The sequence below is a fragment of the Petaurus breviceps genome, unplaced genomic scaffold (genome assembly GCF_028583685.1).
Source record: "Petaurus breviceps papuanus isolate PSGF00001 unplaced genomic scaffold, PetGlider_PUasm1.0 189, whole genome shotgun sequence".
In the NCBI taxonomy this organism is placed as follows: domain Eukaryota; kingdom Metazoa; phylum Chordata; class Mammalia; order Diprotodontia; family Petauridae; genus Petaurus; species Petaurus breviceps.
In genome coordinates this window covers 36,659,298-36,671,014 of record NW_027185809.1, presented here as the reverse complement: position 1 = coordinate 36,671,014, position 11,717 = coordinate 36,659,298, and positions in this window count along the sequence as shown.

The following is an 11,717-nucleotide window of genomic DNA, read 5'->3' as shown; positions in this document are numbered from 1 at the left end:
GGGGGGGGGGGGGGGAGGGAATGGTGCATACAGAGGGTACCGTAATGTAGCGTGTAGCGCAGGGGATCACCTTCACTACAGTAGCAATCTCAATAGGGCTTATTTTCGGGGGAGGGCTTATTTTAGAGGAATCTTACACAGTAAGGGGAGGGCTTATTTTCAGGATAGGTCTTATCGGGGAAACACGGGTATACAGAAAAAACTGAGGGAGGATTTAGGGGTGGTCTAGAGGAGAAGTTTGGGGAGGGTCTTGAGGAAGAGTCTAAGCAGGATCTTGATAAGACTGAGGTCAATTGCCAATTATGAGATTAAGGGAGGGAAATAGCTGAAGGCTATCTGGAGATGATAGACAATGGAGGGTTAGTCTAATTTAAGGGAAACAGATTTGGATATAGATATTTTGAAAGGATCAAGGGTTGGAAGTGGCTGGACAATGGAGGGCTAGGCTAGGTTAAGAGTAGCAGAGATTTGGGCCTAGCTATAATTAATGAAAGGCTTATGGCCTCCAGCAAATGCCTCATCAATTGGGAAGATTCGATTCAGAGTTCAGAGCCTCCCTATCAGTGGAGAAATTCGAAGAAACCCTTTTAACTTGCCCAAGGCTTGCAAGAAAGACCTAACCAACATACCCCTAAATTTTTCTCTTTTGGGTTAAAGAAACAGTCAACTAGAAACAACAGTCATCATAGAAATGATCACTTCAGTGATCTCAGTGTTTTCCTCTCACATTTCAAAACCTCACCTCCAAGAGGGAGGGTGAAGAACAAGGACCCCACACAAGCACAGTAGTCTGACTGGAGAGCCTCAACTAAGAAGGGATAGATGGCAAAGCAATGCCACCATTCTAACACTGAGATCCTACTGTTGCCTAAACTTGCTCACAGGCTCCCCCAGGTGGCTAGATCTGTGAAGAAACCATTTTTTATCTTTCCCACATACCCTTCTATACCAATTAATTTTGTCGAGTCTTCGTTTGAATGAACTTATGATGAAAAATGCTATCCCTTCAAAGAAAGAACTGATGGAGTATGAATACAGATTGAAGCATATTTTTTTTACTTTATTTTTCTTGGGTTTTTTTTTTTTTGGTCTGTGTTTTCTTCTGCAACATGGCTAATATGGAAAGAAGTTTTGCATGACTGCACATGCATAGTCTGTATCAAATTGCTTGCCTTTTCAAAGAGGAGGAGAGAGGGAGAGAATTCAAGATTCAAAATTTTAAAAAACAGATGTTAAAAACATTTTTTATGCAATTGAGCAAAAAAATTAAAATGAGAGAAAAAATTTGAATGTCTCCTAAGGATAAAGAATTTACTTTTTATTCCCTTTACCACATCTTCATCCATAGTGCCATCACCTTACACACTTAGACTTCTGTAATAATCCCTTTAGTGTATCTTCTTCCAATCTATTCTACATAGTACCACAGAATTAATCATTCTAAAATGCCAGTTTCATCCATTTATTAACCTGTACAAATGAAAAGTAAAACCAGTGATTCTCCATTGCCTACAACATGAAATCTAAACTCAGGAAAAATTCAAGGCTTACTATAATCATGCCCTATCTTATCTATACAATTAATCTTGTTCTGCTCTACTGTATGTACTCCCCACTATAGCTGGTATCTTCACTGTCTCTAATAATAGTAACAGTATTTACAGAGCCTTGTATGTGCCAAGCATTTGACAAATATTATCTCATTTGCTCCACACAACAACACTGGGAGGGAGGTGCTATCGTTATCATCACCATTTTGCAGTTGGGGAAATTGAGGTAAAGAGAGATTAAGTGACTTGCCTACAATCGCATGGCTAGTGTCTAAAGTTGGATTTGAGTTCAACTCTTCCTCTTTCCAGTCCTAATGCTCTACTCACTGCATCACCTACCCGCGTTTCCCCTATAATAAGACCTATCCCGAAAATAAGCCCTCCCCTTACTATGTAAGATTCCTCTAAAATAAGCCCTCCCCCCAAAATAAGCCCTATTGAGATTGCTACTGTAGTGAAGGTGATCCCCTGCACTACACGCTACATTATGGTACCCTCTGTATGCACCGTCCCCGCTCCCCGGTGAAACGCACTCCGCGCTCCGAGCTGCATCCAATCAGAGCTGCAGCAGTGAGCGCGTCATCCTGTTCTTCCCCAGTGATTTGCTTGCTGGCGCCATTGAGAGCAGTGCCGAGGAGGAGAGCTAAGGCAGGACAACATAAGCCCTCCCCTGAAAATAAGCCCTCTGGTGTTTTTCTTTCCAAAAAAATTAATAAGACTGTCTTATTATCGGGGAAACACAGGTAGCTGCTCTGTTTATGTACTACTCATTCCTGAACCCAAGCTTTTGCTCCAGCTATTCTCTCTAACCTTATCAAATGCCAGTTTCTACATGAAACCCTCCCCAGTCACTCCAACCCATACTGGCTTCCCTCTTCTCTAAACTCCTGTAACATTAATTATCAGGGGTAGAGCCACAACGGCCAGTAAAAGCAGGGATTTTCTTGAGCTCCTGCTCTAACCACCTCCAATACCTGTAAAAAATTACTCTAAAAATTTTTCAGAGCTACAGAACCCACATGATGACAGAGTGAAATACACCTCCAGCTGAAATCAGCCTGGCAAGCCTAAAGGAAGGATCTATCATGCCGGGCTGTAATTGGAGCTCAGTCCCATGTGGGCCATGCTGGTACAGACTGGCCAGAGCAGACCTCAGGGGACTGAATCACTAACAACTATGGCAGTTTCCAGACTTCACAACCCATAAATGGCAAAGAGAAAGTAAAAGGTCAGTGGGGAAACTCTCTTGGACCTGGGTGACAGAAGAGCGCAGTCCAGCCCCTGCCCCCAGGGTGGCAGAGGCGGCAGCAGGAACAGCTGCGGCAACAGGGCAGCTGCTTCTGGAGCTCCAGGCTCAAAGACGGTGGGTGCGACCAAGCAGCTAATCAGAGAGCAATTTCAGAAATCTCTTTGCTGGTGCTGAGGCAGGATTATCTTATTTTGCCCTGTTTGGATCTAAGGCGAAGTCTTGAGTGGTGTTCCTGGGGTGAGGAGGAGTGCTGGTGCAGCAGATCTTATGGCAGCTATGGGGAGGGCATCCTCCTCACAGTTCTGAGGCAGATGCCTAGAAGTAGCTCTGAAAACAGCTGCTCAAAACCCCATAAATTTGGGACACAGCACTCTCCACTCTGGAAGCCGAGTTCTACTATGGCAAAGAGCTCAAAAATCGTGTAGTTGATTGGCAAAATGAGCAAACAGAGGAAGAGAAATAAGACTATAGAATTGTTCTTGGTGACAAAGAATATCAAAATGTAGAATCAGAAGATAACAAAGTCAAAGCTTTTACATCAAAAGCCTCCAAGAAAAATATGAATTGGCCACAGGCCATGGAAGAGCCCAAAAAGGATTTTGAAAATCAAGTAAGAGAAGTAGAGGAAAAATTGGGAAGAGAAATGAGAGTGATGCAAGAAAATCAGGAAAAACAAGTCAACAGCTTGCTAAAAGAGACCCCAAAAAATACTGAAAAAAATAATACCTTAAAAAATAGACTAACTCAAATGGCAAAAAAAAGGTCCAAAGAGCCAATGAGGAGAAGAATGCCTTAAAAAGCAGAATTGACCAAATGGAAAAATTGACCAAAAGCTCACTGAAGAAAATAATTCTTTCAGAATTAGAATGGAACAAATGGAAGCTAATGACTTTATGAGAAATCAAGGTATTATAAAACAGATCCAAAAGAATGAAAAAATAGAAGGCAATGTAAAATATCTCACTGGAAAAAGAACTGACCTGGAAAATAGATCCAGGAGAGATCATTTAAAAATTATTAGACTACCTGAAAGTCATGATTAAAAGAAGAATCTATCAAGAAGAAATTATCAAGGACAATTGCCCTGATATTCTAGAACTAGAAGGTAAAATAGCAATTGAAAGAATTCACCAATCACCTGTAATGGCAAGCACAGAAGTCGTTCACACCTTGTTTCATGTATTGAATTAACACCTTGTTTCAGTTCAAGTTTCTTTTGAGCCTTGTATGGTCTGTTAAGAAATATAATGTGTGAACCCCACAACTTGTGAACCCTAGAACTCATGAACCTCCTGCAACAGGAAGGGGAGGAGCTAATGACCATATATAAGGAGAGGCCCAGGCTAGATACAGCAGAACTAAGAAGAGGACTTTTGTGGCAGCAGAATCAAGAAGGAGAAAACTTGTGGTATCCCAGCACTCTGTTTGTTTGCTCTGTCTGTGTTGATGTTTGCTTGTGATACTTTGTACAGAAGCCCTGAGACCTTACTGGAAGCCCTGACAGAGGATTTTCTGGTTGTATGTTTACAGAAGTCCTGAAGGAGGGTTGTGGAGGTCCTTGGACTTTACTAATGATTTGTGCTGACCTCTTGGACCTTGTTTGTGGGTCTGTGTTGATTACTATGTTGATGATTTGTGTTGAGCTTTCAGTCCTCTGGAAAGCTGCTCATGCTTGACTTTACATATATGTATACATAGACAGAGGATACAGGGTGAGTTGAATATGAAGGGCTGATATCTAAAAAAATAAAATAAGAGGTGAGAAAGGAATATATTGGGAGAAGGAGAAAGGGAGAGATAGAATAGGGTAAATTATCTCACATAAAAAAGGCAAGAGAAAGCTGTTACAATGGAGGGAAAGAGCAGGGAGGTGAAAGGAAATGAGTCAACCTTACTTTCATTGGATTTGGCTTAAGGAGGGAATAACATGTACAATCAATTGGGTATCTTACCTTACAGGAAAATAGAGGAGAAGAGTATAAGAGGGGGGAATGATAGAAGGGAGGGCAGATTGGGGGAAGGAGTAGTCAGAAGAAAACGCTTTTGAAAGGGACAGGGTTAAAGGAGAAAATAGAACAAATGGGGGGCAGGATAGGATGGAGGGCAATATCGTCTTTCTCAATAGACTACAATGGAAATGTTTTGTATAACTATACATGTATAACCTAAAAAAAACCCCATTAATTATCCATATCACAGATAATATCATTAGACACTTGATTTGTTCATAGAAGGGTACTCCAACAAGAAGTTGTTTAGTCATTTCAATCATGTCTCATTCTTCATGAATCCATTTGGGGTTTTCTTGGCAAAGGTACTGGAGTGACTTGCCATTTTCTTCTCCAGCTCATTTTACATATGAGGAAACTGAGGTAAACAAGGTTAAATGACTTGCCCAGGGTCACACAGCTGGTAAATATGAGGGCAGATTTGAACTCAGGAAGATGAGTCTTCCTGACTCCAGGCCCAGCACTCTATTCGCTGTGCCACCTAGTACAGAAGACCTCTGAGATAATTATTCTAGGTATTAGTGTCTGTAACAGAGGTAGAGGAGGTTAAAAAAAAACAACTGGGGTGACTAGGTGGTGCAGTGAATAGAGCACTGGCCCCGGAATCGGGAGGATGTAAGTTCAAATCTGGCCTCAGGCACTTAACACTTACTAGCTGTATGACCTTGGGCAAGTCACTTAACCCCAATTACCTAGCCTCCCCCCCCAAAAAAGCAAAAAAAAAATAAATAAACAAACAAATCCCTTACTAAAGTCTCAAACTAAAAGAACTTATACCTTAATGACTTCAATGCAAAAGTAGTCATTGATAACAACAGAAAAAAATGTTGGAAAATATGGTTTAAGAGTAAGAAACCAGTGTGTGAAGACTGATATTGATAGACTTAACCCTTCTCAGCAATGCAAGGACCTAAAACAATCCCAAAGGACACATGATGGAAAATTCCATATGCATCCAGAGAAAGAACTATGGAGTCAGAATGCAGAATGAAGCAGACTATTTTCTCTTTTTTTTTTCTTTCCCATGTTTTCTCCCATTCATTATAATTCTTCTATGCAACATGACTAATATGAAAATGTGTTTAACAGGAATGTGTGTATAGAGACTATATCATATTGTTAAGCCATCTTGGGAAGGGAAGTGAGGAAGGAGGGAGAGAAATTTTAAAACTTATGGAAGTAAATGTTGAAAACTAAAAATAAATAATTTAATTTTATAAAGGAGTAAGATAGAAGAGAGGCCTCATACCTATATGTCATAAATACTTTTGTCAAGAAAAATCAGAAGGAATAGGATATGGCAAAGCCATCATAACACAATGAATATTTTTCAATTGCTATAGTTTAAAAAAAAGGAAATGACTGGTCACTGATGTAGGAGTCATTTCCAAATTAGCTATGTGCATCCAAATTAAAAGAAAAACAAAAGAGGTATGGCATGCAATTGAGGTAATTTCAACTTAGTTTACTTAAGCAGTTGATATTGAAAAATTGGAAATGAATTTTAAAAACAGACATTAATATAGACTACTATGATTTCTAAAGGAAGTTCAAACTTTATAAATTAGTTATGACAAGGATGAAACCAAAAGAGCTTGGAAAGCTCCTCAGCTAAGCAAACATAACCTCCTTGCCAAGTGGAGACCTATATAGCAAATATAACCTAACAAGTATAACCTAAGAGTGACATCAATTTAGAATATTAATGCATTTGTAAAATCTTAAAGAGGAATGGCTAATAATAAGTATAGCAGTTAGACAGAGCCTACTACATGCCAAGCACTTTACAAATATTAACCTGTTTCACACAACTCTAAGAAATAGGTACTATCATTATCATTTCCATTTTGCAATTGAGGAAACTGAGGCAAACAGAGATTAAGTAGAATATTAAGGGGAAACAAATTGTAGAATATTAATATGTTATAAAAAGTATTGTATCGTGGGGCGTCCAGGTGGCGCAGTGAGTAAGAGCACCAGCCCCAGAGTTGGAATAACCTGGGATCAAATCCGGGCTCAGATACTTAGCACCACAACCAGAAATTAACTGGCCGTGTAACCTTGAGCAAATTACTTAACCCCAATTGCTTTAAAAAAAAAAGTATTGTATCACAAATAATAACGGATATGAGTATCTTAAAGAAATATTGAGACTTTTATGAACTGATGCAGAGCAAAGAAAATAGAACTGAGAGAACAATGCAAGCAATGACTTACATATAAATATAAATGAAATAGAAATAAAAGGAAAAATAAACCAAATGTAGCCAAAATCCAGCCAAACTTAGATTAATTGATACAATCAATTTTAGCCCCAGGAAATAGATAAACATTTTTTTCTTATCAGTAGAAAGATAGAGAACTATTGTTGATTCTGTTGGACTCCATTTTGTCAGTTGATTTTGTTAAACTTCCATTTGTAACAAGAAAGATTCATTGAGGGGTGGGATATAATCTTAGAAAATGATTGTTAGGTAAAAAATAAAAAGCATCAATAAAACTTAGATTTTTTAATGAAACAAAATTCTCTAAAAATCTTAAATAGGAAGATGGTGGAATATTATTAAAAGTACTGCCTCATAAAACAGTGAGAAGCAGTAGAGGGAAAACAAGATGATGTGAAACCTTGCCAAGAAATTTAAACTAAGCCAGCATTTCAGAAAGAAACTGGCAAGAAACTAAAACACAAATTAAAACGGGAATGAGTTGTAAAGATTTCTATAACAAATGATTTTCTTCATTCAGATCTCTAATATCTAATCCTTGGTGTTCTGCTTAGAAAGTAGTTATGGAAATAAAGAAAACAAAGGCAGAAAAATCTTCAGACTAAATCACGTGCATGCGACAGAGGTCTGTACTAGAGGCAACACAGTTTTGAGGATGTCAAAGTGTTGACTCTTAAGAAGCATCATTGGGGTTGAACAAGTTGTAGTATATGAATGTAATGGAATACTATTGTGCTATAAGAAATCATGAGAAGGTGAACTTCAGAAAAACCTGGAAAGACTTAACATGAACTGATGCTGAGTGAAGTGAGCAGAACCAGGAGAACATTGTGCACAGTAACAGCAACATTATGCAATGACCAGCTTTAATAGACTTTCCGGAACAATTCCAAAAGACTTGTAATGGAAAATGCTATTCACAGAGAAAGAACTATGGAATCTGAATGAAGATCAAAGCATACTTTTTTTTTCTTTCTCATGATTTTTTCCCTTTTGTTCTGATTGTTCTTTTACAACATGACTAACATGGAAATATGTTTAACATGATTGTACATGTATAACCTATATCAGATTTCTTGCTGTCTTGAGGGAGGGAGGGAGGTAGGGAGAAAAATTTGGAACTCAAAATCATACAAAATGAATGCTGAAAACTATATATGTGTTATTGGGAAAAATACTATTAAATGTGTAAAAAAAAATTTAAAAAGCATCATTGGGGCAGCTAGATGGCTCAGTGGATAGAGCACCAGCCTTGGAGTCAGGGGGACCTGAGTTCAAATCCAGCCTCAGACACTTACTAGTTGTGTGACTCTGGGCAAGTCACTTAAACCCAATTGCTTTCACAACAAAAAAAGAAGCATCCATCCCCAGCAACGTTCACAGCAGCCTCAACCACTTCAGTGTTAAGATTTCTTGAGGCAAAACTCTTATCTCCCCATATTGTGTGACTTTCAGATTTATTTTCCTTTTCAGTATATTTTTTCTGGTTCAAAAAATTCAGGCATTTGATGTGAACATGTATGTATGCCCCTTGGAAGATTATTTTTAATAAACACACTCTCTCTGTGTACATGGCTCTATGCCCATCACTCTTTGGGTTTGACTTTCCCATCTCTCAATGATCTAACAAACCAGATGAACTCACTGTAGGTGTCTACCTTGTTTTTAAATAAGTTTCCATTTCAGAAACATTTCAAGAAATAAGACTTCCAAATCCTGGCCCCTTTGGCTACATCCAAGAAGCATCCCTCCCCACATCCCTCCTATCACTATGCTGGAAAATAGGAACTAAGTGGTCAGACAGGTAAAAGAGGAATAAATTTCCCATTCAAGGAGTACAAAGAGAAAGAAGTCTGACTGGCTTTATATTCTGTTGATTCTGCCTGCTCTCACTAGCACCCACATCTTTGTCACTGCTTTACTCTCCTTGGCTCATGGTTATCAGCACATGAGGTCTTGTACTATCCTGTACACCACCACTGTTCTCTCCTCTTACCCCTACCCAACCTACAGGTTGTTCCAACAGGCAGGTAGGGTTCCTGGCTAAAACTGATGCTGCTGATCTGGACACCCAGAATGCTACTTCATTCCACATGGGCACTACTTCTCTCTGGAAGTCCCTTCAGGGTCAAGACTATAGCAACTTGGGGAGCTCTTGGTAATACCTGCCATCTCACAAGGAGATATTTCCACCCCACTAAGTCTCCATGGTAACAACTCTAGAAGAGGGGTTACCTGTGCCAAATCAAAGGCTATACATTTAAGAATCCTTGAAAGATGCAATGACAAAGATAACTTTGCCAAAACTCTGATTATTAATATCAAGACAGAAGGCAAGAGATGTACGCTTACCAAGAGTGCTTGCCATCATCATAGAAGATAGCCAATATATCATCCAAATTAAAAAAGGAATTCTCTGTAGATGATGAAGTCCTCCAGATATGCCTGTTTATGAAGAATACCATACCAATTATATTAAGAACATTGCAATGTTCTTAATTGCATATGCAAGAACATTGCAAAGCCTTCTAAATAAGATCAATAATCACTCAAACAAACTTAGTATGACTATTTACATAGGAAAAAAATAAAGGAAAAATGTCTAATTTCAGGCTATGTAATATAGCTTAATGGATAACTCATAGAAACGGTCATTCAGAACATGTATCTTGGACAGACCACCAATGAATAGGGCCCATGAGAAGAACAAGTTAGGTTGCCTTTGGGAATTATGCAGTGCCTCATTTCTCCAGACATTCCCATACTTAGGGCAACCCAACAACTTGTTCAACCATTCCCTGATAGATGGACACACCCTTTGTTTCCAGTTCTTTGTCACCACACCAAAAAAAAAAGTGCTATAAAAAATCTTTGTGTACCTGTAGAGTTTGCTTGCTTAGGACTAATCCCTACCTTTATCTCCTCTCCCTTTGATTTCTTCCTGTCCCTTCTCCCTTTTCCCTTCTGTTACCTGCCAAGTTAAATATCATTCCATGCCCAGCTCTGTGTGTGTGTGTGTGTGTGTGTGTGTGTGTGTGTGCACGCGCGCGCATTCGCATTCTTTCCTCTTTTGGTCAATTCAGATGGGAGTGAGATTCAAGTGTTGCCTTCTCCCCCATCCCTTTATCCTTTTTTGTGTAGACTTCCACTTATGTTCACCAACAAAATTTTCCCTCCCCTTCCTTTCACCTTCTCTCCACTACTAAATTCTTCTGCTTCTCTCTTTTCAGTCTTTTTAAGATCATCAAAACATAACAGAATCATTTCCAGGACCTCTTTTGACTTAAACTCTCGCTATGACCCTTGATGAGGATAGGGTTATAAGGAGATACATGTATCATCTCCTCAGGGTGCATGGAGTGTTGAGGAAGGAGTAGCATCACTGATGTGAGGGCTTGCCAAGTCCTTCTCAGAGCTATTTATCCACTTTTGGTGTCCAACTGGTCACACAACTCTCCCCTGTGACTCTAAGAAGCTGTAGCACACACATCAGTCACACTCCGGTAGTATCTTGGCAGATGGGCTAACCAGGTTGAGAGAAATAGACAGGTGGCAAACCCATCAACGTGTTAGGGAGATGTCTACTCCAAGCATGTGAAGACTTCCCCCAGCAGAATGGGTGGATGAGAACAAATTGTCCCAAAAGGTAGCTGAAGCAGGTGCTATGGAGCACTTAGAGTTTGGTTAGCTATTAAAGATGCCAAGGTCATCCACTGTACCCTAGGCCAACACTAATCATCCTCCAGTTCATTAAAGATTCACTTTTCTACTCTGGTTTGATTAAACTCAGTTTTGCTAGGTAAGTTATTTTTGGTGGTAAGCTTAGATTTTTGCCTTTAGGAATATTGTATTACAAGCTTTCTACTCCTTTAAAGAAGTTGCTGCCAGGTTTGCTGTGATCTTGACTGTGGCTCCTCTCTACTTAAATTTTTTTCTTTCTAGCTGCTTGTGATGGGGCTTAGGTTCTGGGAACCCCTTGAATCTTCCCACTTGATCTGGTATTCCCCAGAGGCCAAAAGTCTTCCATTATTGCTAGGCCCAAATATCCCATTACTCTTAACCTAGCCTAGCTCTCCTTTGTTGGGCTACTTTCCCACCCTTGATCTAATCAAAATATCTATACCCAAATCTGTTACCCTTAAACTAGCCTAGATCTTCATTGTCTGTCATCTCCAGGTAGCCTTCAGCTATTTCCCACCCTTAATCCCATTCCTGGAGTCTCACCTCAGTCTCCTCAAGATCCTTCTTAGACTCCTCCTCAAGACCTTCCCCAAACTCCTCCTCTAGACCACCCCTAAATCCTCCCTCAATCTTTCTGTATATAAGATCCATCTTGCCTTCATGAAGGGACTGAGATTCAATCTCGCTCAGACTGTGTCAGATTGTTCTGACCTGCTTGTCAATACAAGCTTCACATATACTTAGGCTCCTTGAGAGTCTACCCATTAGGGTAAATCTTTAACAAACTTTGCTTTACTTTGGCTGAGAGAAGACTTGAGCCGAATTCATTCCACAGGACCTGGTGTGTTAGTATTTTGGGGTCTCATGCACACCAAAATCCTAAATCTCAACACGTGTAACACTTTTAGGCTTGAAGTGTCTGGATTTTTGGCTACAATGATTTTGGGGGTTTTCATTTTGGTTTCTTTCAAGAGGTGACCAGTGTATTCCCCTTTCTACTGTG